Raw genomic sequence first — 27,651 nt, 5'->3', positions numbered from 1 at the left:
CAGTGCCAGTTGGGACAAAGTCAAACTACAGTAAGGCATGAGTGTATCAGGCATATATCAGATAGCTTTGGTGAGGCCGTTTCAGAAAATTAACATTCAGCCAGGTGATGTGTTTCTAACAAAAATCACAAGATCCTCTGTAAGTGAATCCAGCTCCACAGACTTCCAGTGATCTGCCCACCCACATAATGAAACTGATGTTTTAGTTCTCTGTATACCAAATTGACGGAAAATTGTAGATACAGTTCATACATCCTTTCTATTGTGGTTCTTTTAACTGAGGCTTAAATAAATAAGTAGAATACATATATCCACCAGGACCCTTTTTTGTTAATTTTGTCATCCCAGTCATTACTTAAAGCTGACTTTCAGAGGGCAGTGTGTATTTGCAGGTCGAGTTCATCAAACATCCATCGTTCAATACTGTGGCAGCTGGTCACAGGCACACGCGCTCCCCTCTTGTTTGGTTTTCTGATAGAACCTGTCAAGTATTGCTTGACTGTAACTGAATTTGTCACTCTATCAGCAAGGTTATATCTCTTCATGCCATCAAACAAAAACAATAAAAGAAATATAAAGATACATACATTTCGAGACTTGATTATGAGGCAGCTAATAATGCAAACAAGTGGGATTTAGCCAATCGCGAACAAAGGAACCGGACTTGACTTAATGACTATTTTCTTTGGGCTTTATAAGCCCCAGGATCACTGGTTTACAAGATCGTCTTGTAAAAGCCATACATCTTCTACAATGGCACAGAGATCACAGTTGTGTTTTAGTAACTTGGATTCCTCCTTTTCTCTTCCCTCCTTTAGGGTTGCCAACCAGCAAAATCTTTGAGCTTTTTTTTTTTTCTTTAGGAAACCACCAAGATCGTTCAGCCTTTTTTAAAGAAACCCACCAACACTGTTGATTTTAAAATAGTGATTTTAAGTTTTTGGAGCTGTTTCCGCTGCTTTTCCCATCACATTGCCGTACATCCGGGGTTTCCCTGACATTTTGCCAATTCTGCAAAATTCCCCCCTAACACCCGAAAACCAGGACATGTCAGGAATTTTCCTGACATATGGTAAGCCTACTCCTTCCTTCCTTCCTTCCTTCCTTCCTTCCTTCCTTCCTTCCTTCCTTCCTTCCTTCCTTCCTTCCTTGTAGTGCAAGATGTCACTCACCCTGACCAAAGAAAGCTAAGTTCCAGTCCAAGCCATGCTTACCTGGGAGTAAGCCTCATTGAATTTGATCAGACTTATTTCTGAGCAGGCATGACTAGGATTTCCACATAAATATGTATTAGTTGTGACTAACATATTCCATTGATTTTAAGTTAAGTGTAATTGATTTACTCCAGATTGAGGTCAGTCAGTTAACTCTTGGAAGATGGGTGCTAGGTTAGCACACAGCTTGGAAGTGGAACTGAGCACTGAATCTGCTGAGGGAGCACACTCTTGCCTTTGGTTCTAATTATACTGAGTTTAAGGAAATAATAAAGCAAAGTTTGTTAAAGGAAATATATACTTGATAGGAAATACTCTAGATTTAACTCAAGTGGAGATATAGAGAGCCATGCCTGTTCTCAGCAAGAATGTGAGGAGGAGGAAGAAAATAACAAAAGCAGCCATCAGTATCAGTCTAGCAGCAGAAAGAAGACCCTCACAGGTTAAAGGAGTCTAGGAAGTCTGGAGGTTCCATTCTCTACCTATTTTATTCTATGCACACCCACCAGTCTTCAATAAATGGCGAGTTGCATTTCAGCACTTCCAACATAAACTACATTTCTTATCATGAAGGAAAAGTGAAGTTTGTCTGTGTCACGGTCTGGTTGGCGGGAAGTAGCCAGAGGCAAGATGGCAGAGTGGAAGCAGGAACGGGAGTCCAGGTGGCGTGGGACTGCGGGTCAAGCAGCAGGAAGTCACAGGGTTGAAGAACCGAAGGTCGGGAAGCAGGGTGTCACAAAGGCGAAGGTCTGAAGGTCGAAGAACAAGGCGTTGGCAAGCAAAGGTCCAAGGGTCGAGGAGCAAGGCGAAGGATCAAGTAACAGGAGGCCACATGCAACAAGGCAGGGATCACGTTGCTGTGGCCAAGAGCTGAAGGGAAATGCTGAGCTTTTATCCCTCCCAACTCTTGACACCAGGTGCAGTGAGTTATCAAGTGGCCTCACCTGAGTGGCCAATCCTTGCTTCTCCAACACAAGCTGAGGCAGGCCCCAGTCCTGCAAAGCACTACAGGCCCCAGAGCCTGACTCCTGCCCATACTCCTGACAGTCTGATATAACAAGCTAATTTTTCCTCTAGTTGTTCTTACTACCAGTTTCGAAACATGATTTTAACCAGCCTAGAAAGCATTTGGAGGTGATGACTGACGGAAGGATTAAGCATTCCCTGCCACCTGTCCTACCTCCATACTAGGGATCCATGAAATTGGGAATCTCTGCATTTTGCCTAGAATCTACTGGGCAACCTGTGATCTGCCAGGTGTTCCTAAACTACAACTCCCATCACCCTGACCATTGGTCATGCTGGCTGAGGTTGATGGGAGTTTACAATTTCTAGAGGGTTGCAGCTCCCACCAGTTCTTGTCACCTCTCACAAATATTAAGTGGAGCCAGAATATAGAGAATAACTGAGACAGTACAACTTTCCATCATGGGCAGACAATCACAAAACTGCTCTTGCACAATAGATGTCCGTGCTGTGACACCATTCAAATGTGATGAAGTGTTTTCTGCATTTAATATAAATCAGCTACTGTCATCAATGACTGAATAACACTTCAGAGTACATTGTAAATCACAATATACAGTACCTTCTAGAGCTGCAGGTGCGATTCTATCATGAGAAGGAAGGGTTTCATTCTTATTTATACTCAAACCTATCACATGCTTTAGTTGTGTAAAAAGAACATTACAGTAGGTGTAATTTAAAACTACTTTAAGATAGAAATGTATAAAGATATCTTGGTGTAAAATTAGGCTTGCAGTATTTTGGACCGGGAATACTTTTATCCTTCTACTATGAAAGAAAAGAATTCCTGTCAAATCCACGTGACAGAGTGAGCTCCTGTTGCTCTGTCCCAGCTTCTGCCAACCTAGCAGTTTGAAAGCACACCAGTGCAAGTAAATAGCACAGTTGCGGCAGGAAGGTAAATGGTGTTTCTATGTGCGCTCTGGCGCTCGTCACGGTGTTCTGCTGCGCCGGAAGTGGTTTAGTCCTGCTGGCCACATGACCCGGAAAGCTGTCTTCAGACAAACGCCAGCTCCCTCGGCCTGAAGTGAGATGAGCGCCGCAACCCCATAGTTGCCTTTGACTGGACTTAACAGTCCAGGGGTCCTTTAACTTTACCTTACAAAGAAAAGGAAGCAAATGAAGTTTGGAACTAGGAGTAATTTGAGGCATCTACATGAGAGAGAGCATGTAAGCTCTTCATTATGCAACCAAAAGAGGACGCTTTGGAATGATTATCTGAAATGTAGCTAAGAAGCAGACATCCTGTCAGAGAAATTAAATAAATAAGATTATTACCTTTTACAGAGTCAAAGATAATAAAGGCAATCTAGAATAATCACACTTGACCTAATTCAAAAGTGAAAACAAAATGGCAAATAAGAGTCAGAAAAAAATATGGCTGATATTCCCCACTCTCGCCACAAATACCAGCTTTTGCAACTAGTACTGTAAACTGAAACTATTCTGCAAAGATGCTATTAAATCATAGCTGCCAAGTTTTCCCTTTTCTCGTGAGGAAGCCTATTCAGCATAAGGGAAAATCCCTGTAAAAAAGGGATAACTTGGCAGCTATGTATTAAATATGAATCTTTTATTCTGTTCAAAATGTAGGATGCTTGAAAGCTTTTCTCCCAAGTGTGCAACAGATAAAGAAGGGTCACAGCCATGGGTGTAGCCAGGATTTTTGTGGGGGTGGGGCAGGACCCCAGATTTGTATTGATTTGTATTGATTTTACTCGTTTAGGGGGCAGTTGCCCCCTGCCCCCCCCCCCGGCTATGCCCATGGTCACAGCTCACTGGCATGCAGAAGGACTCTGGGTCAATTCCAGATAGTACTGGGAAATGCCTGAAGAACCACCACCAGTATCTATGGGTAATGCAAGATGGACCAATGGTCTCAGGCGATAAAAAGGCAAGTTACCTGTATGCCATTTGGTAAGCATTTTTTTTTCAGGGAGTTTGGCATTGTGAAAGAAGGGCTGCTGGACCTAATGGAAAACTGAGGAGGAGATAAAGGGGACGTGAGGACAGAAAATAGTGTACAAAGATAAGAATACAGAAAAGAGAAGAGGCTGTACCGTATGAAAAAAACCATGCCACCTAGGACACCTATTCTGATGGAGCTATCTAGAGAAGGCTATTCCAGAAATAGGTGCAATATAAGTGTAATAAATAATCATTATTTGTTATTATTCTGTCAGCCTCAGAAGCTGTGCTCTCAAAGCTCAAGAGACTCCAATGAAGAAGCAAAGTGAACAGCATTAAAAAAAAGAGACATCTCTATGGAGCAAGAATGTTATTGTAGCATAGCTGAGGACTCTGTATCAGAAGCTGAAAGTAATTCTCTCACTGTCAACCTGCAGAATTCCAATTACAGGATCAGATTTAAATACAATCCTGTTGAGTCTATTGTCGGAAGTATATCTGCTACATTGTGGGAGTCAATGATGGCTTTGCGATATTGTAATATGTGCCATAATAACCATTTCTGCTCTGCCTTGCGCTGTATGCACAGAAACTAATCTGCTCCCGTTTGATCTCTTTAAGAACAATTCCTGTCTGTGTGGAGAAAGGAGAAGAAATTCACCTCCTGTAACTGAGACATGAAAGCAAAAGTGTGTGGGTTTTTACAAGCTCTGGACTGCATTTTATTTTTGAACATTCAAGGCTCCAGCTAGTGATATCTCCGAGTTAGATTGTGATAAGAGCTGACTGTGCCACTAAAGCATTTTCATGACCTAGAAATTACCTCAGGTTTAAGAGCTGGTATAGCCTACTCGGCAAGAGATTCTGAAGGGGAAGTATGCCTACAAGAGACATCCAGGGCATTTTTTTTTATCAACTCTTTAGGCTTTCGGTGTCTCGTGGTATCATATGTGAACAATCAAATCAGTTCTGATTTGAACGCTGTCACTTGGATTAGGGTTTATCTATCGCATGGTAGCACTGAGTTAGCAGGCTGCGGAGATGAATAGGAGTACTGATTGCTGAACTGACAGCCTTGAAGATGAGTAGCGTTATTTTATCACATCCTTCTTTGCAGCATGTGCCGGTGGGTTTCAGCTGTCATATTTTTGAAAATTATCAAGCTTCAGAGTTAAGCCACAGCGCTGGGATCCTCAGTGCGCAGGCATCTCTCTGGTGTTAGCAAGCCTGTTTTTTCCTTGCTTTTCTTTTGTTAAATTATATAGCTATGGATTAATTTGACTCAAGCAATGTAATTGTTTTCTTTCTTTCTACCCCCCCCCAAAGCATAATGCACAGCATGCTTAAAACTGTTGAGCCATTCTTAACCCTCCAATTTCACCAATTTGGCAAGCTTGACATCAGTGTTTTTGCAGTGCTACAGGGGACATTTGACGAGATATTTGAAATTCACCTAATTAAACAAACCAGTTTCTGGGTAATATGAAGTGTACATGTTGTTCCTTCCACTGCTTTTTAAAAAGAGCAAGTCCACATTACTGGCAGAAGTAGTACTTAGGAAACAGTTAACCTGCTACACCTCACCAGGTCTCTATTTAAGCTCTGCTCACACGACATAACAAGTCTGTACAGAATAGCAGCAGTGCTCTGTGTTTCCATCAAATCTATACATGCCACATCTAGAAAAAAAAAGGTCATCTTGATCTACGTGAGCTGCTTGGGGTCTCAAAACAGGGAAGCTTGGTGCCACTTGTGGCATGTTATAGGACAAGCACGTCCAGCTTCCAAGAGACTGCGATCTACTCCCACTATAAAAAAAAACTTGCAGTGATCTACCCATGGGGGGGATGGGACGACCAGCAATCAACCAGTAGATCATGGTTGACCTGCTGGACATCCCTGTTATAGGGAGAAGGAACCACTAGAATGCTATCTGTTGCACTTGGGCACCACCAGCCCAGCTGGATGGAAGGATGAATTGCTGTGTGCTGACTTAGTCATTATGGGATATTGGAGCATTAGGAGGTTTTACCTAGCCCTACAAAGCCAGGTTCTCCAGCCTGATGCTGATGAACTTATATTTAGAGATGTTCAAGTTTCTGTTCACCTTTCTGCTGCCCACTCGAAACTAGTTGTATCTTTCTCACGCCACCTCCATTCCAAAAAGGTGATCAGCTTCCAACCTGGGTTCAAGGAGAACCTATACTGGGAGAGAGAAAGAGGTAATGTGCATGGACCATGCCCACCCTTCTGGATTGACTTGCCTGTGTTGGAAATTAAAGGCAACAAATAGGCTTAATGCAATGATTCCAGAAAGTCTTGGGAGATTTCCACTACATTTCATGGTATTTTATATTATGGGGCCTCAAACAGTTATATCCTTCCTCCCATGGTATTTAACATCTCAATCAGATGTGGATGAAGTTGTGCATCCCCTTCTGGACATATTACACAAGACTAGCTGCATCTGAGGCCAGGACATTTACTTTCCTCTCCCAAGCGCTTGTGGCTATATAAGCAGCAAATAAGTAATAACAACCCACAGGAATGCAGGAAACTGCCTTACACTGCACCAGACCATTGCTCCATCTACCTCAGTACTATCTACCCTGACTGGCAGTGGATCTCGCCTAGCCCTACCTGGAGATGTTGGGGATTCAACCTGGGAACTTCTTCATGCAAACAATTTTTCTACCATTCAACTACAGCCTTTCAAATCTTCATTCAAAGCATCCAAACACTTTGAGGATGTGACTTGCCATGGGAATTTACAATTCATGGATACACAGTTGGCATAGCTGCCAAGTCTCCCGTATTCTCTGGGAAATCCCCGTTTTTCCAGCTGTTCTTAGTTGAAAAAACGGATTTTTTTTGTTTCCCCCCGGTTTATTCTGGCGCGGCGGCCATTTTGGAACTGGGCGGAGCATGCTCAGAAGCGACTTTTGATGCTGCTCTGCCCAGTTCCAAAATGGTTGCAGTGCGACTTCTGGCGTGGTGGCCATTTTGGAACTGGGCAAAGCAGCATCAAAAGTCACTTCTGAGCATGCTCCGCCCTGTTCCAAAATGGCGGCAGCGCTACTTCCGGTCTGCTACTTATTTCTCGGACAGCAACTTGGCAGGTATGCACGGTTGGCTGTATAAGGGTAATGTGCACCCTGAATAATAACGGATAATGGAACTTAGCCAGTAGCATCTGGGGGTCACTGGAGCATATTTCTCAGCCACTATCAGAGGCACTGCCTCAGGTCATATTCAAGTATATTATGGCTCACACTTTAGGTGTACAGACTAGAACAGTAGAACTACCGGTAGCCCCAGGTTGCTACCAAATCCAGAAAAGATGGATTAAAACCAACATGTAATATTAGGTGCCATCAGGAATCTACTAGTTTCCCATATTGGTAGCAGATGTTGTGGTTGCCCATTGTTTACTGAATTCTGAATCTTCAAAACACTGACGTGGTGATAATTATTTGAAATTTCGCACACCCTACCACCCTTTTGCTCAGCATAAATGAATTTCAAAATGTATTCGGACACATTCGAAATGAATAAAATATACAGCTGAAAAAACACATGTAACTTTAAATAAAGCTTTTATTTCTAACCAATTCGCACTCCAGGCTTTCTCTTCCAGTGCCTAAAAAGACAATTCCCAACCCTGTGCCCCTATGTTTCTTGTGAAAAGAAAATGAAATGCAAGAGAGGGGGAAATTGGTTTCCATGCTTTTAAAAAATGAAATAAAACCAAGCTTGTACAAATACCAGGACCAACCCACCTTGGATCTAGGAAATCTTTCCCTTTTCTTCTTTTCAGCAACCCACAAGTGAGGCTGTGTTGTATCATACAGTGCCTGCTGAAAAATCTAGCCATGTCTTTGCTTCTTCTCTGCCCCCCCCCAAATAAAAATGCCCAGAGGCTAATGACTCCATCTGTCTTGATTTCCTCTTTTGTAGATGGCAATTAAATTTTCCCCATAGGAAAAGAGGTTATTTCAGCCTCCACTCCACCCCCCCCCTCCCCAGTCTTCGAATTAGGTCTCGCAGATGCTTCTATGACAGTGGATCAAATGTCATGATATTTCCTACTTGAAAGGGCAGAGCAGCAGAGGACCTCAGAATCGCACTCAAATTCAATTGAGGCTTTTGGAAAACAAATTTCTCAGTGTGTGCGCATGCGTGCTTTTATTTTATTTTTTAGGGATTCGTTTTCACAAACTAGTTTGCCATCTTCTGGCAAACCAGTTATAGGAAGCACTTGCCCCCCAAATAAAGTTTGAAATCTGGGGGAATTTGTGTTTCTGAAAGCAATCAGTCCATGCATGGATGACCAAGGACAGATAGTGGAGAGTCAGGCAGCTACTGATGACAGAGATCCCCCGTTTTGAAGAAAAATAGCATGTGTGTGAGTGGGACTATTCAACTTGATCACTGCTACCCATAAAGATGCCTAGGGCTGCAAGCCTAAGCATGATTACTAAAGTGTGACCCTCACTGAATGCAGCGGACTTCCTTCTGGGTAAATGTGCATATGATTGTAACATAGATATCACTTGCTTAAAGCTGGTAGGTGGAAGATGAGTAGGGCTTCATCTAGGCATCCCCTCCCTGATGTTCCTCAGCCCCAGTTCAGGTGCTGGGATAGTTGGGGACAAAAGATACGGTGGGGGTGGGTCAGGGGGCTCAATCTGTTTTTTTTAAGGGGTTTCAACTTATCCGTGTACTAGGCAGGTAAAGATACAGACAATTGCTGCCAGTCTTCAGATTTACAGGAAATATTGGTTGTTGTTGAAAGCAACAGACAAAGACTGCTATGAAGAACATGCAACACAGAACTCTGATCTTGCAGAGGACCTGAGCAAAGATGAATGGGGAAGTGACTGTTGCTTGCTTTGTTACAATCTGTTATAATTCTCTAGTGCATTAAAATGTTTCTTTAATTCACCTAAATAATATCATCCCCAATCAATAAAAGCTATTCTTATATTCTCTCTGTGAGATTCTCTCTCTCTCTCTCTCTCTCTCTCTCTCTCTCTCTCTCTCTCTCTCTCTGTGTGTGTGTGTGTGTGAGAGAGAGAGAGAGAGCGAGAGCGAGAGCATGTGTACACACAGAGAGAGCTATAAATCCTAGAAAATATTACATTTGAAAAACTAGCCTAACCTTTAACTATAGGATTGCAAATAGTAATCCTATAATAACTGTCCTTTTATTTTTCACTATCCTTTTCCCACCCAGGCACAGAAAGAGAAATTATGGCCTTTAGCAGACTTTTAAATTGAAGGGATATGGATGCTGAATGTTCATTCCCTGTTAGATATAACCACATTGTATTATTTATATCTTGCTGTCATCTATTACAACACATATGATCCTATCTGGAAGTCTTTTGAGAGAAGGTGCAGGGAATTTTGAACACATATTAAATTAGTACAGGAAAGGAAATTCAGTAAAGCTGAAAACCTGAACTCAGATCTACTAGGAATTCCCTTTAAACTTTGAAATTTATATGCATATCCATATATGAATTGTAAGTAGCCACACTAACAATATTATTCTACTGTTCTAGGAATGCTATGGTGAATTTGTTTAGCCAGGCCTTCACAATATGATTTTTTTATCTTTAAACCAGTCAGTTTAAAGGTTAATTTTTAATTTAATTCAAATTTAATTTAACCTTTAAAATTTAATTTTAAAGTTTTATAGCTGTTTTTAGATTGAGTTTATTGTATTTTATATGTTGTAAACAGTCTTGTTTTAGAAATTTTCTAATACATAACAAATAAATAACAGGAAGGCATGCACATTTTCAAAGGCATTATTTCAGTTGTTGGGTTTTATCAAATGCCCACCTCAGCTTTTCTTTGAACGAAACAGGGAAAGTCCTTTTGCAGTGCAATCCTGTATGTTTCTATGCAGAAGCAAGTGCCAATAAGTTCTGTGGGGCTTACTCCCAGGTAAGTGGGTACAGGATTGCAGCCTTAATTTAAGAATTTATATCTGTGGTGAAAGGACTAGGGAGGAATTGTCATGTTCCACATTCCTTGTCCTTGATGCATACTCTTTTTTTGAAAGAACCACTGGTCTGTTCCACAAAAGACTGAGTTCTGACAATCTAGTATGATTGTTGAGAAAGTTGTATCATTTGCATTAAAAGAGCATGCACATTGGGGAAAATTCACTGTCAGGCTAAGGTGATCCTTCTGTCAGGATAAGCATTTTGGTTTGCCAGACAGAATGATCCCCACTCCTCCTCCTGCACATGCTGTTCTGGGGGGTTCTCTTGACCCACCACAGCCAATCTGAGGGAGAAAGGGGGCGCTCACCCACTGGGTGGGGAATGGGGAGTGCGGAGCTGGGCTTTGTGCTCGGCCTCCTTCTCTCAGTATGTGTGGGCAGGATGTGTGTGGGGGGGGGGCAATCTTTGCCCTTGCTTGTCCCAGCCCCATCCTGGCTCCTGGGTGGAAGCTGGGATGAGCACTGGTGAAGATTGCTGTCACTCGTCCAAGGTCCATCCCAGCTCCTGGGCTATCAAGCGGGGGCTGGGGCATGCAAAGGGCCTGGTGGGGAGGGGAATATCAGCCCCCTCAATATTGGAGGTACTGGGCCCCCTTCTTCGAAATATTGAGGAGGCTGAAGCCCCTTGCAACCCCTAACCCCTATACCTGGCGCTCCTGCTGCTCTTGTAGGTTGCCTAATCCTGACAAGACTTCATCTATAGCTATATTCTCATTTGTTCCCCCTCCTTTCCATGTCACTAGGTGAAGTCAGTCTTTCTGACAACACTGAATCTCTCTCTCTCTCTCTCTCTCTCTCTCTCTCTCTCTCTCTCTCTCTCTCCAAGAGCCTTGTATCCAGGAGGCAGTCCTTTCTAACCTCTGGCGGTTTCTTTCTACATATCCACACAGGTGGAGCACACCTGATTCTGTAGCTTCCTAGTCCACTGTCCTCAGCTGAAACAACAAACAGTCCTGCATAATATTAAATGCTAACAAATTTATTCTGTCATGAACCATCTTTCACCAGTCTGGTGTCCTCCAGCCATTTTTGGCTACATCTCCAGTCAGCCCCTGCCATTGTAACCATAGACCAGGTTGAAGGCTTACCTTCCAAGTCCCGGACTGCAGAATCCGGGACCGGCAGCCGTGTGACACCGGAAGTTGTGTCGACGTAACTTCCGGTGTCGCTTTGCCCTTCTACGGGCACCAAAAATGGCCGCCGGCTTCGAAAGTTGCTTGTACGCATGTCAGGAAGTGCGTCGACACAACTTCTGGTGTCGCTCCGCCCATCTATGGGCACCAAAAATGGCCGCCGACACCGGAAGTCGCGTCTATGCACTTCCGGACATGCATAGATGCAACTTTTGAAGCTAGCGGCGGCCATTTTTGGTGCCCATAGAAGGGCAAATCGGAAAGAAAAAAAATGGCCGTCGGCAGGAGAAAATAACGGAGAAAAATGGGAGACAAAGTGATATGGGAGACCACCGGGAAAAGGTAAGTAAAAACGGGGGTTTCCTGGGGAATACGGGATACTTGGCAGCTATGGGTGAAGGAGAAACTTTGCTGCAGACTTAAACCATCTACTGGATGTAGAAGGACCAGGGCAGTCTTATACATCCGCTTTGCACAACTGAAGTACAGATAGGTGCAAGGATATATGGTTTTCCTCTTGCAACTACTGTCATAGTTAAAATAGCTGTTCAAACAGACATTGTCATTCCAACAACAATATATTTCCCCCTTTAAATTATAATAGTTTTGCCTGTGCTGTTTCAGTGCTGAAATGTTTTACCGTGCTTAGATTTTGATGAGGAAAGAGAAGCAAAAGACTGTGTGAGTTGAACTTCATAGCTGTTGTTACTGAGCATATTTCTTAAAGATGTGAAGTTGCCGATGAGAAAAGCCCCCCCCTAGTCAGACGGAAGGAGCTCTGGACGCGTTCGGAGGATTTATGAGCTGTGACGCACTTTAAATTGGAGCAGCGACCTGAAGCTAAGTTCAGCTATAGGGCAAGGAGATCCATTAATTTACCAAGAGTTCATGGTTGGATGTTTGGGTCTCCTGCCTGAAAAAGCTGTAAATTCTATAAAGATAAATAAATCGTAAATCTTCATGGCTATGAGAGAAAATGAAAGTGATTTGAGCCTTTCAAGATGGCGCTGCTACTTCGTCGCAACAGGGAGCTCCACTAAGAAGATTTATGGGGAGGCTGGACTGATTAACTCACACAGGAGAAAGAACATTTGTGAAACTTCGTTTGATATTTATCTCAGCAGCTGGAACAATCGGATGAAAGTGGAAAACACCTATGTGACTGTAAGGGGAAGATTTGGAATATCATGAGCTTGGAGGACGATTTGAACTTTAGAAATAAGACGGCAGTGGACAGTTGCGAGGAATTCCCAATTTCTTGAAGCATGGGAATCCAAAAATAAATTATTCAGATGATTTGGCATAACATTCGGTTTGATTGATATATATATGTGTATAATTTGAAATATTGAATGTGATATAATTGGTTTTAATTGGAAAATTAATAAAAATATTTAAAAAAAAAAAAAAAAAGATTTTGATGAGGAATGCACTACACTGAATCTCTCTCTCTCTCTCTCTCTCTCTCTCTCTCTCTCTCTCTCTCTCTCTCTCTCTCTCTCTCTCCCCCCCCCCAAGAGTCTTGTATCCAGGAGGCAGTCCTTTCTAACCTTGTTCTTTATGCAGGGGCAAGATTAACTCACATATATAAAATAAAAACTATTGAGCTATTTTAATACTTTTCCTGTCATGCATTCAGGACCCTCTAAAGTTGTCACCAGCTACTGTTTCATTTAATTCCCTGGCCTTCAGGGTAATGTAAGAAAATTGAAGAGATTAGGAGCTCTCTCGTTCCTGTTCAATGCATTTGTGTTGCAGTAAATTGGTACCAACCTTCAATCTCATGGTCAGGGCTCTCCAGGGTCCTTCCACTGATATGACAACCCAGTCAGCTTGATAAACGATGCACAGCCCCTCCAGTAGGATGGAGAAGTGGGGGGGGGGGAAGAGAGGCTTCACTCCCTGAATTCGCAATTGTCTCTCCCGTACTAGCGAGGAAGAAACACTTCACTCTCTTCTGGCACTCAGTGACCGCTGCATTATGTTTAACTTTATCATGATAATTAAAAGATACAATATTCCTAATTGATTAATTCATGTACTGTGACAGATATAAAACATGACCTGTGGTGAATGAGAGGGAGGGGGAAACTTGCCATCTGGAAAATAGCTCTTTAAATGTGGTATTCTCTCTCTCTCTTCCACCCCCCCCCACCTGTCTCATGAGGGGCAAACCCAGCCACCTTTACCGCCAGATTACAGCATCGCTTTAGCCCTCCTTGGGCTAAACAATAACAAGAACAAGAACTGAAGGTCCAGACTGTGCCACCACACCACCAACATCCCATTGGAGTTTGGCCATCTGCACTCCTCTTCCAACCTTCAGGTAAAGGTCTGCAGGGAGATTCCAGCCACATTCAGCTTCAGCGATGTAGAAAAATTGGGGTTTGGCTTTTGCAGCTCAACTCCCCAAGGGACCGAGTCCCCTAAGCCCACGATCGGTCAAAGATGGATGGATGGATGGAGGCAGGATTCAAAGAAAGCAAGGCAGATCTTTATTTTTCTGTTGCAACTGAGTTCTCTTTCCTCCTTGCAAGGAGGTAGGAGAGCTAAAGAGCAAAGAAAAAAACATCTCTTTTTAAAGGTTTGCACAATTCAAAGTGTTGGTGCTGACCTTTAAAGCCCTAAATGGCCTCGGTCCAGTATACCTGAAGGAGCGTCTCCACCCCCATCATTCTGCCCAGACACTGAGGTCCAGTACCGAGGGCCTTCTGGGGTTCCCTCGTTGCGAGAAGCCAAGTTTCAGGGAACTAGGCAGAGGGCCTTCTCGGTGGTGGCGCCCGCCCTGTGGAACGCCCTCCCAACAGATGTCAAAGAGGAAAACAACTACCAGACTTTTAGAAGACATCTGAAGGCAGCCCTGTTCAGGAGGCTTTTAATGTTTCATAGATTACTGTAAAATAAAAAAAATTCCTTCACTAGCACCTTAAAGACCAACTAAGTTTTTATTTTGGTATGAGCTTTCGTGTGCATGCACACGAAAGCTCATACCAAAATAAAAACTTAGTTGGTTTTTAAGGTGCTACTGAAGGAATTTTTTTATTTTACTTCGACCCAGACCAACACGGCTACCTACCTGTAACCATAGATTACTGTGTTTTGTTTTTCTGTTGGAAGCTGCCCAGAGTGGCTGGGGAGACCCAGCCAGATGGGCGGGGTATAAATAATAAATTATTATTATTATTATTATTATTATTATTATTATTATTATTATTATGGCCCTTTACAAAGGTCAGAAATTACATCTCACTTAAAGTGGGGTTACTGTGGCTCAGGCAGGTTGAGGTATGACATTCCTGAGGATAAGCAAATTTGACTAGGTAGTTCCAGACAAAGTTTATACAAAACATTTGCATTTGATAAGACAATCAGGATGCCCAGTAGCCATCCCTCAGTAGAGTATTTGGAGAAACAATGGTAATTAACACAAAGGAGGTCCACAGATTTGGGAGAGAGATCCCTTCCAATCAGAAATCAGTGGCACTTCCCCTGATTGCTGTCTGACTCCCACAATGGGAAGAGGTAAGAATTATACAGTTATAAACAATTTTATACATTGTTCCTTAGGGAAATTCAGGTTTTCCTTCTTTTAACAGGCTAGTACATACTGAGAGAAGTTTCTCCAATATATTTCCTAGGTTGGTATTACATATCAGGCAGGAACAGTGGAATAATATAAGAGCATGAACTAAGATGTGAAGGAACAATTCAGAAAATTTTAACCTTGTGAAAATCATCTGCAATTTGTGGAGAAATGACCCAAACACGGTCATTTCAATTTAATTCAGGGGCAAAAATAATGATCTACGGATATAATTTGCTGATTCTGTTATATTCATAAACCACCATTAAAAAGGTGACATATAAAACTAATAAATATAATAAAGAATAGGGAGGGGCTTGCAAATATGTAAATAAAAGAGAGCTAAGCACACTCACTTGATGTAGGTCAGTTACAAAGCTGATACAGAAGTAGATCAAACCTTATATTGATAGTCTTGTCACTTATAAACATAGTAACACAGATTTGTAGAATCCAGCCCTGACCATTTTACTTGACATTGGGCAAGGATCCCTTGTTAAAATTAATAATGATTTCATGCAGTGGCAAGAAAGCAAATGGATAATTTGTTTAACCTTTCCTCATCTGTTAACCAAGCAACACATGCCCTAAAATAATTAATCTCCATGGAAGATGAATGGAATGAGTAAAGACAGCTGGGGGAACAGAATAGCTAGGGATAATGATGGCATTGATCCTCAGGAAAAAAAAGGCACAGAGGTGCTTCTGGAAATCCATAACATACACTGCCAATTTTGAACTTTGTAACATTGGTGCATGGGAAAGCAGAATACTAAACCTTGGTCAGTCAAAAATGCAGGAGAGCAAATGTGGAGAGAGAGAGAGAGAGAGAGAGAGAGAGAGAGAGAGAGAGAGAGAGAGAGAGAGAGAGAGAGAGAGAGATTTTGTGATTTTGTGATTTTGTGTTATTTATTAATATTATTATTAGAATTAACCTCCTTGTGCCTCTGGCTCAGACAACACAGGGCTTGCTGGTAAATCCAGTGGGGTGAGTTAAGGACAAATGGAGCAACCCAACCCTGCGTTTTCCTGCTTTAGTAAGCTTGTTACAGCCTTAGGGCAAGCATTTCAATGCACTATGTGCTTGTCACTTGCCTGAAACAACTACTTATAATTGCAAGTTGATTTTTAGGTTATTATGAAAGGATTCCCAGAACAATTTTTTAAATGAGCATAAGGAAAGGGGAGGAGGCTGGGGAACTATTAATCGGGGATGTAATTAGAAGTTATCTCTCTAAACCAATGCAAAGACTCCACTTGCCTGGCAAATTTAGATGACAGAAATTCACTAGCTGGATACACCGCAGACCAAGAACAGTTCGTGAGAATCTGCCCCTTGTGGGTGGAATTTCAGGCAATTATACTAACTGACTTTATGGCAAGTTTGGTGCCCTGTGATGGCTTGAAATTGCACTAAGGATGGCCTGGATCTCAGCCTTGCCCATTTTATTATGCACATGTTAATTTCTCATTAGCTTGCCTTTCCTTTTATCTCCCAGTGACAGGGAATGTTCTGTCAGTTTTTGAAAGATTGTGTAGGAGCTAAAAGGTTGCTGAAATGTTTAATTGCAGTTGTCAACTAAAGCTTGAGAGGGTTTCCAAGCCTCCACCCAAAATTCCACACAGCGAAGGGTCACAACAAGAAAATTTTCCATATGCATGTGGGTGCAGGAGAGTGTGCACATGTGTGCGTCATTCTTGAAGAACAAGCATAACTATGGAGCATCCATTATACATTATCCAGAGGTGTCTATGTGTGTGTCTACATTCCAGTCGCACAGACTAGACAAATCAAATAAATAGCATGACTAATTTACATTAATTAATATCAATGGGGCTACTCTGTTTGTGTGTGTGCGCGCACACACACACAGCAGATATAAACTTTCTATTCCCATCGTCTCAGGTCTATTTCTCATACCCATATTTCTGAGCAAGCCTAAGTTGACACACTGTCCCATCATGTCCTGAAATGCCTTAGAAAGGTGCATTGTAGTGGTTAGACTCTTTAACTGTTACTTGACTCGTTTGTTGATCGCTGGGCAAAGCCTACTTCACAGGCAGGCTATAAAGCCAGAATAGGTTGGTGGGGAGAAATTGCCACATGTGTATGCCTTGGAGGAAATGCTGGCTATCAATAATATACAATAAACAGGTGTGTTATGCCACAACCTGGGTGTAAATGGAACCACTCCAAGGCCAAATTAATAAGTGTGACTAACCCCAGGAAATATATACTGAGGTATTGAAAGAATGCAAAGAGAAAACAGGTTTCTCAGAACTACTTGAAGCAACTAGCCCCCTGGGCTACCACATGATCCCTTGTCAATCCCAGCCTGTACCCTGAACAGCAATCTGATACATAAAACAAGCAGGTTCCCATAACTTATCTCCAAGACATGAAAAGCTTCACCAACCACATCTTAGAGTGCCAAGATGCTGTCACAAGCACAGGAGAGGGCCAGAAAAGAAGACCACAAGTCTAGCCACAGAATGGAATCTGCCTTTCATTCACACACAATTTCCCAGCAGTTAAGCTGAATACATACTGGGCAATACTAAAATGATCAAGTATATTTTTATACCCCAAATTGTTCTTTTGTTTCCCTCACTCAGCTGCTAAACATAACAAGGAAACCATATATTACACAAATTACACATTTCTTATTGGTCAGGAAGCAAATAAGTCATTCAGAGACAAATCTCTCTAGTTATTCATGAGGCAGTTTGAGATGACAAAGACAGAGTAAATCGAGCAATCTCTCATTATATTTATTACACAGTCTTTGTGCTAATGAACAACAAGAGGCTTTGCAGAAACAGTGGCTCCAGTTTGGAATGATTCAGCACGTTCACAGGCCATTTTTCTCAAACCTATGAATGACATATACTTGTTTTCCTGTTTGCTTGCTCCTCTGTTTCAAGAACAAATTGGATGGGTCAAAAGTAATGTCAAGAGTCTGGCTAAGCAGTTTTTCAATAATTTCATAGAATTTTACTGGAATACAGCCCATAGATTCTACAGCATTGGAGAATTGTATTCAATATGATACCCTTCTGATGTTGAGGTCTACAACTCCCATCAGTCCAAGCCAGTACGTTGTCTAATAGCCAGGGATGATGAGGTAAAAGGTAAAAAAGGTAAAGGACCCCTGGACGGTTAAGGCGACTATGGGGTTTTGGCACTCATCTCGCTTTCAGGCCGAGGAAGCCAGCGTTTGTCCACAGACAGCTTTCCCTGTTCATGTGGCCAGCATGACTAAACCATGGGACACCGTGACAGAATCCAGAGCGCACAGAAACGCTGCTTACCTTCCTGCCATAGTGGTACCTATTTATCTACTTGCACTGGTGTGCTTTCGAACTGCTAGAACCACCGATCTTCTGATGGGCAAGGCTCAGTGGTTTAGACCACAGTGCCACCCACTGCAGTCCACAATGTTTGGAAGACACCACGTTGGCTATGCCATGCATGTAAACTGTTAAGCAGAAGACAGATCTGTAATAGAATTAAGAGTGAATTCAATTCACTCCTGTTGCATTTTGTACTAGCTAAAGGCCTGTACAGCTTGATGTGCAGAAAAGAAGGAAAGAGGGGTCTAATCCTTTCCTGATCTCTGTTCCTCAAGCAGAGAAACTAGTTAGCCTTCTCCCATCACACACACCCCCGGGTTACAGGGAGAAGAGTAACCCCTTGTTACAACAGCTTTGCTGACAACTGGTCCATTTTTGTGCACAAAGTACTGGTTATAACCAACAACCTTGGGTCGGGTCCAGGCTATGTGAAGGGCCCCATGTCCCTATATGAATTTGCCCAGGCATTAACATCTGCTGGGTAGGCCTTTCTCTTAATCCTGCCACCTTCCCAGGCAGGGTTGGTGAGGACATGAGACACGGTCTTCTCCATGGCTGCTCCTAGGGTTGCCAGACTCAATAGAGGACAGGACTTCTGTGCCTTTAATTGCCCTGCTCTCTTTTGAGTCTGGAAACCTTAAAGAGAAACCAGCAGACCCTTTGTTTAATTTCCAAGCAAAGGGTCTGCTGGGTTCTCTTTAAGGTTTCCAGACTCAAAAGAGAGCAGGGCAAATAAAGGCACAGAAGTCCTGTCCTCTGTTGAGTCTGGGAACACTAGCTGCTCCCAGATTGTGGAACTCCCTTTCATGAGAGGCTAAGCTGGCCTCCTCCTTGTTTTCCTTTTGCCAGCAGTCAAATACTTTTTTTCTCCAGACAGGCCTTTGGCTACTTACTAGCTGTTGTGTTTGAGTCTTTTGGGGTAGATATTGTGTGTGTGTGTGTGTGTGTGTGTGTGTGTGTGCACTTTTAAATGGTTATAAGTGTTTTCAGTGTCGTTTTTAATATGGTTACTTCTTTAATTGGTTTTTTCAAAATATATTTATGTTTTGATTGTGTGTTTTTAGCTTTGTCATTTTAATTCATGCTGGGAGCCACCTTTGGTTCTGTACTCAGAGAACAGTGGGATATAAATAAAATAAAATAAAGTAGACTAGGCTAGACTAGATACAACAGCAGTGTCACTTGTGATTATGTTGAGGAGATGAGAGGGGAGAGCTCTTTTCCCACCTACCCCACACTTTCCTGTGGGGAAATCACTGAAGCCATTGCCGACTTCCGGTCTACCGCCAGCGCTGATCGGTGAGGAATCTCTGAGCTCCGAGGTTCCTGGTGCTGTGAGGGAGGGGAGGAGCCGTGAGAGCAATGCGGCCCCCCAGAAGAACCCCAGATTGAGCTTTCTTGGGGCGTGAGAACTCGGCTGTGCCCCAAAGCGACTCCTCTATTCCCCGGCAAGCTCTTTTTAAGAGCTCCGGAGTGAACGGAGTGAGAGTTGCGGGCACCATCTTCAAGTATACCGCTACCCTCACACAGCGAAGCTCCGTGCCGACAGTGGAGGAGCGGTGGATTTTTTTTAAAAAAAAGGATTTGAAGACATTGGACATCGTAACAGAAAGAATTGGCCACAGGAGGAGATTTAAACAGGAAGTCGGTCTCCCCCATTGAGAGAACAACGATGCAGTTAACTTGTGTGCAGCCGGAGAGTTTGACAGGACTTTAATAACTTCCAAGGATTGGACTTAAAACCTTCCCCCTGAGGCAGGGTAAAGGGGAGAAGGATTGACTACATTATAATCCCTGCAAAATTATTTAAGTTGGACTGGGGAAAGCCCCCCGGGAACTGGAGTTGGGTCCCTGGAGGGATCAGCCAGCCACCATTATGACATCACAATAGGAAGGAATTTGTTTACCTCTTTGAGGCTGAGAACTGTTAACTGTGAAGAGATAGCAAATATAAGGCTGTGTACAAGAAGTCTGATAATGCTCTTTTCAGAAATGGACATAAGATTTTAAAAATATGAACAAGAATTAAAAATGAGAGTTGATAACCAGATCGGACGTAAACTTTGTTTCTGAGGTTTGGAAATACGAACAGTGCCACTTCCTGCATTGTACTCTGTCCAGTTCCCATGGAATTTGAGACAAACAGGATGTCAGTAGACACAACACCATCTGGCTCTTTAGACTTTGTGGATTATCAAAAACTCCTGGAACTGATTTTGGACGTGAGAGATGAATTGCGGCAGAACAATATACAGTTCACAAAATAAGACAGAACTGTGTGGAAAGTGAAGGTGGGTTTGGTCTCAGTAGAGAATGAAGCGAAGCAAGATGAACAAGCACCATCCGGGGACATTGTAAATGACTTTACAGAAGAGGAGGAAGATCCATCAGTCCTGGACAATATAACTGAACTTAAAAAAAGAGGAGGAAGAAGTATGGAATATTGTTCCCCCAGTGGGAGAGGGGGAACAAGACTTATGTTCGATTCAAGGAGTTCTCAAAGAAGAATCAGCATGGAATAATGTCCTCCTAGTGAGAGAGGGAGGGCAGGATCCATGCTGGGGCCTGAGCTTAACTGGAAAAAATTGAGATAGGGCTGAAAAGTGGAAACATAGCTGAATGGTACTGTGCTACAGTTAGAAAATTGGGGGGGGGGCAGCAGGGGACAAAGAAGGGAGAGTGGTGGATGGGTGGCGAAAGAGTGGGAATAGGGTGAGGAGCAACAATGGGTTATTTTCTTATTAAGATGGTCCGAAACTAGAACGTTTTATGGAGCTGGTTGATACATCTGGGAGATCCGGGGGAAGGGGGGTAGAATTAGACAAATGTGGTTAAAGGTTATTATGATAGAAGAAATAATATTTGAATGTATGGAAAAATTTTGGGGTATAAATTGTGAGGCTAAAGGAAGAATTAGAGATGGATGGGAAAATAAATTTAGATTTGGATTAATGAATGAATTATAGGTTGAGGATAGTCGATTTCCCCCCCTTTGTGTAGATTAGAATTGGTTGTGAAATAATGGAAAAATTGTGTTAGAATGATTTAAGATGATAAAGGAAAATTGCTTAATTTAGATTTAATAAATGGACCCAGTGTGGGGGGAACCGAGGAAGTCCACAATGTTCAAGTTAATGAAAGAATTGGTATGTTTTTTTCTTTTCTTTTTTCTTTTTTGATTATGTTTTATTTTTGTGTTGAAATGTTTGAAAATTAATAAATATTATTTGGAGAGAAAGATCACTGAAGCCATTGCCTTTAGTACAGCAAAGTATGGAGCTGGGTCTGCTCTCTCAAGTTTGGACGTATTTCTGGTCACTATTAACTTTGCTTCCAGACCCTTAGAAGGACCTAAGAAGCATTCCTTCTAAGAAAGCCAGAAGTTGCATTTTGTATTATTCTCTGCAACATCATACTATATGTATGTGTGTCTTTAAGAAGCCCACTATGGACATCGTATATTACTCTTATCTATATGTGGGTTCAGGGGCATACATACTCATTCAGGTCCCATAAATTCTGTCCTCAGAGTCATGAATCATATAAATAAGAGTACATATTATATGATGTCAATGGTGTGCTTCTAAAAAACACACATATATCATAGTATGCTGCTTGCAGAGAATGATACAAAATGCAACTTTTGTACTGTTTAGTGGTCAGGTAGCAGTACATTTTAAAAATATGTTTATACCCCCAACTTTCCTATCTACTTATAAAAACAGCAATACGTAAAAAGAACAACAAAGTCAGTGATAATTTTTTTAAAAGCAACAGCAGTGGAAAAACCCCACAACAAAACCCCAAAGGCTTGCATATTATTATGGCAGGCAAACAATAAATCCAATTTCTAAAAGTCAGAAGTCTGCCTCAGTATGAAAATCTTTTTTAAAAATGATTTTTATTAGGTTTTATGGTTTTATTAGGTTACTACGGTTCAACACAATCATTATTATCATAAAAAGAAAAAAGAAAGAATCCCAGTACCCCCCTCCCATGACTTCCCTCAATGTCTTCTTCTGGTTCTTTAAATATTTGCTTCCCCTGCCTGTCTTATTCTACCTTAATTTTGTAATCTTATATTTAAATATTTTTATATTCTTATCTTTTTATAGCATATTTTTTGAAATTACATCTTACCCTTTGTTATTTCCCTATTTTTTACATCTTAACTTTCATGCTTGTTTTCTTAATTGTGTTTGCTCAAACCCTGCTAGTGAGTCCACTACAATATTTCTGTAGATACAACATAAAGGGTTCCCAGTCCCTTTTAAAGCCTATGTTGTCCTTGTCTTTTAGTCTTCCAGTAAGCTTTGCTATTTCTGCGTATTCTATCAGTTTTTTTTTTTTTTACCATTCTTCTTTTGTTGGTATCCTGTCATTTTTCCATCTTTGGGCTAGTAACATCCTAGCCACTGTTGTGACATACATAAATATTTTTTCCACTCTTTGGGTAAGTCTTGACCTATAATACCTAGCAAAAAGGATTCTGGTCTTTTAACAAAAGTTATCCTAAACATTCTTTTCATTTCATTATAAATCATTTCCCAATAACTTTTGATTGTTTTACAACTCTACCACATATGATAAAATGTGCCTTCTTTCTCTTTACACTTCCAACACTTATTGGAGCTTGTTCTATACATTTTGGCCATTTTTACAGGAGTAATATACCACCGATACATCATTTTCATATAATTCCCTTTCAAAATTATACAATCAGTAAATTTTAAATTCATTTTCCATAATTTTTCCCTCCATATTTATATTATGTCCTAAATCTTGTGCCCATACTCAGTAGGAAAGTCTTAACACTCTGGCAGGAAGCCAAAAAGGATGGGGCAAAATGAGGCTTCCTAGGTAGGGAGTTCCAAAGTTTGGAAGTGGTGACCCAGAAGGTCCCCAGCCACGGAGATGAGCAGAAATCCTCCAGCACTACCTTTGGGAATTACTCCTCCAGGAAAGAACTGAATCACTGTAAAACAGTGCCTCCATGTGCCAGCCGAGCCAGGGTACCATGGTTAATGGTATTGTCACCAAGAGGTTCATCAACACCTCCCCCACCCCACCCCCACCATCCAATTTCTGGCTTAGGTCATCTATCAGAGTGACCAAAGTTGTATCTATCCCAACACCAGCCTGAAGCAATAGTGGCAGAAAATGAATATTTATTTCCACCACCATTGCCATGTACTAGGCTTTAAAATGAATTACACCATGTGTTCAGCTGGATTTGACAAACACTTTCTGCTGCACTAACTTTAGCTTCTCTGCCCCCACACCCTTGTTTGAATATCTGAAGCTCCTTAGGCCACCAGAAAGACAACTTAGTTTTATGACCAGGGAGTGGATTTAAGAGCAATTGTGCCACCTGCAGCAGCTGTTTCTCCATGACAGAGATTTGTTAAGGCTGTGACAAAACCACCCACAGAAGTGATAGGAAAATCCCCAGAAGCTACCAGAAACCCATTTTGATCCAGTAGTATTCTGGAGCAGACCACTTGAAGAGACTTCTCCCATTACTGAGGCGGTTAAGGATCCCAGTAAGTCTAAATCAGGGGTCCCCAGACTTACCGGCGTTTGGGCCGGTTCCCACCGCGCCGATTGCGCGGCGGGCCGGCGGGCCGGCGGGCGGGGGAGCGCGTGCCTGTGCGGGCTGGCGGGCGGGGGACCGCGCGCCTGTGCAGGCCGGCGGGCGGGGGAGTGCGCGCCCGTGCGCTTACTGGCGTGGTGGCGCGCTTCCAGGGTGGAAAAAGTGCCGAAAATCCTTTGTGCGCATGCGTATGGGCCTCCCCCGACCCAGAAGTGCACCAGAAATGACCTCTTCCGGGTCGGGAGAGGCCCATACGCATGCGCACAAAGGATTTTCGGCGCTTTTTTCCCGACCTGGAAGAGCGCTGCCGCGCTGCGCACCGTAAGAGCGGGCGGCGGGGGGCAGCGGGGGTCGTCGCGGGCCGGATTGGCAGGCCAATTGGGCCGCATCCGGCCCCCGGGCCGTAGTCTGGGGACCCCTGGTCTAAATCTTATGTACTAGCAATCTGAATTAGTATGTTAATTCCCTTCACATCTATATCACCTTTCCATCTATATATATAACAATGTAAAAATCGTGAAAGTGCGGGATCCACTTTTCTCCGTAACCGCTTGACCGATCATCCTGAAATTTTGACACAACGATCCAGGCCACGCCCCAAGTGTTGTTAGAAAAAAAAAACCCTCAAATTTCACACCCGGGCAGGTAGAAACCTGTTTTTCCACAAAGTTAAACAGTGCCCTCAAGTGGATTTCCTCCCACAGTACACCCCCTCCCTTCCTGTGAAATCTACACCACACCCACAAACCCCGCCTCCACCACGAGATCCACCACTCACATATATCCATTCAGCAGAGGTGATGAAGACCAAATCAACTGAAAACAGGCCTTTTCCAGCAACAAGGCCCAACATTGCCAAGTGGACGTAGGGGCCTACCTGGGGGGGATGGGGGGGCCGAATAGGGGGCAGGGATACGTAATGAGTCAGAACAGGGTGGGGGGAGACACAGGGATGAAACCTGCCCTCTCCACAGTATCTCGCCTCGACTCAGGGGGACTCTGAGGCTCAGGGGGATCTGAAGGGGGGCTATTACCCTCCATTTCACAGACTAACGCACAGCAACGCATGCAGGGCCAGCTAGTATATCATAAAACACCAGCTCCAAGGTGTATCTAGCTGAATGAATGGAGGCAGAAAGTACCTTGGACAGACATGTGGCTGCCACACCAACAAAACCCCAATTCCATGCACCTAAAGAAGCAGAAGCAGCAAACCTTGTTGGGGTGGACCCACAATTCCAGCTTCTGGAATTGTCGACTGGGAGGGAGAGACTGTGGTGAGTTCAGGACTACATCGACACACCTCTAAAGTCCTTCCAACAGTCCTGGCAGTGTAGTCATCCAGAATTGACTTTGCTTCTGGCTCGCCACCCCCCCCCTTTCCAAGTAAGCAAGAGTGCTGATGCTACCAAGAAGCTGGTGTCATGACTCTACCTCACCAGGTGAGCGGCTTCTGCAAAGAAGGCAATAAATTAGCCTTGTTCTTACCAGGGTTATTCCTGAACAGGGAATTGTAACACAAGCGGGAGGCTTGAGGGCATGATGACAGTCACGCCTCCAACATCCTCACCGACCTGCCACACCCCTGGCTTTTCCACAGTAAGCAGGAAATTGTGTTTCACTGAATGCATTTAGATTAGAAGCTCCTTTTAGTCCTTCTTGGCAATGCAAGTTTTGAGCGGGCTTGGCTGGCATGCCTAAAGATGTCATACTGCAATCCTCTGAACTGGTCCTGTTGCCTTCCTAATATATATAACAGAATCTGAGAACTGCAGCGTAACTCTAAAAAGCTGGGCCTGTCATCCTTTCCCACCCTTTCATATGTAGAGCAATTAACAACATTTTCTCTGCGTCACGAGAATGTTCTGCCTGAAATTGAGCAAATCAAATTAACTGATGACAATAATTGCTTAGTTGTGTCTTTAATTTATTTGGCAATGCATGCTCATTTCCATAATTGCCCTTCTGTGTTTGCTTTCAGTGGGAAGGCAAGAATCAAAATGAAATGTATTTTCCTTGCCCACTGAGCAGTTTCTGATAACATTTGCATACCCTCCAACCTTTGTTTGATGAAAATAGGGATGCACTATTCCTTTGTTGTTGTTGTTGTTGTTGTTGTTGTTGTTGTTGTTGTTGTTGTTGTTGTTATACCCTGCCCATCTGACTGAGTTGCCCCAGCCACTCTGCACAGCTTCCAGCATATGCAAAAACTTAATGAAACATTTAAAAAATCATAGGATTGGACTGATGGACCAAGAATTCTGAACACGAGAGATACACCAATACTACTAAGTCATGGGCCCAGATTTGGAGTTAATGAAAAAGAAAAATCAGATTACAGATGAAACTGCACTTCTGTCCATACATTGTTCACGTTGCTACTCACTAGTAATAAAATAATCATTTGGTGTGTCACTATGATACACCATTGGCATTTTATTCCAGATCTTTAAGATCAGCCCTCTTGGAATGTTTTCCCAAAGAAAAAGCACATGGTGAAAGGGGGAAATCACAACACAGCCTGACTCAGCAGGGCTGCCCACTTTTTACTAAACTGTTCTTATGGCTTTAGCAGCAGCTCAACACAGAGCAACACAGCGGCTCTGTGTTAAGGAGATCAGAATTTTCTTGACATGGAGGTGAAGCTGGAGGCAGAGTAACCTGAATAATTTCCATTAGGGCGGAAACAGGAGAAGTACAAAAGTTGGCAATAACAGGCCAACTTTTATACACTCTCTGTGCATAAAATTAGCATGCCAAGGAGCATGGCTCTGTGTGGCCTCCTCCGTGACATTCTTTGTTCAAGGAGGTTTGTTTAAATGAGCAGTCACATGTCCTTACCACCACTTACACTATGAAGTGGCAGTGTCCCGGAAGCTTCCTCACTTGATCCCGATGAATGTATGAACCAGCTTTAACGCATGAAGCAGGGCTAATGCAGGCGACTAGCCTCTTTCTGATTTCCTGATAATTGTAAACATGATCTGAAAGCCAGCATAATATAGTGGTTAGAGTGCTGGGCCTGAGAGAGCTGGGTTCAAATTGCTATTCAGCCATGAAGCTCAAGGAGTGACCACAGGCCAGTCTTGATCTGTCTGTCTAACCTACCTCCACAGGGCTGTTGTGAAATTAAAAGAGGGCTGCAAGAGCCAGGTATGCTACCCTGAGCTTCTTGAATGAAGCATAGAATATAAATATAATTATTGGGTTGGATAAAGATTTAGCCATACTTAGAGAAGGCCCATTTACTTACTGTATATAAGTTGCATTGATTTCATTGACTGCACTGATATCAAGGGGCTATTCGAAGTATGACTTCATAAAATTGTAAATTGTAGAGTTGGAAGGGAATCACAACTAAAGCATCCATGGCAGATGGCCATCCAACTTCTGCTTAGAAACCTCCAATGAAAGAGAGTTCACAACCTCCCAAGGGAGTCTTTCCACAGTTGAACAGCTCTTATCATCAGAAAGTTTTTCCGCAAGTTTAGTTGGAATCTCCTTTCTTGTAACTTGAATCCATTGGTTCGGGTCCTACCCTCCAGAGCAGGGGGGAAAAAACACAAGCTTGCTCTATCTTCCATGTGATAGCCCTTTAAACATTTGAAGATGACTAACATTTCTTCTCTCAGTCTTCTCTTGTTCAGGCTTAACATACCCATTTCCCTCAACCGTTCCTCATAAGGCTTGGTTTCCAGACCCTTTATCATCTTGGTTGCCCTCCCCTGCACACATTCCAGCTTGTCAATATCCTTAAATTGTGGTGCACAGCACTCCAGGTGTGGTTTGACCAATGCAGATTGATACTATTACCGATATTCCCC

Source organism: Zootoca vivipara, chromosome 10, assembly GCF_965207765.1.
Source record: "Zootoca vivipara chromosome 10, rZooViv2.hap1.1, whole genome shotgun sequence".
In the NCBI taxonomy this organism is placed as follows: domain Eukaryota; kingdom Metazoa; phylum Chordata; class Lepidosauria; order Squamata; family Lacertidae; genus Zootoca; species Zootoca vivipara.
This window is presented reverse-complemented; position numbering follows the sequence as displayed.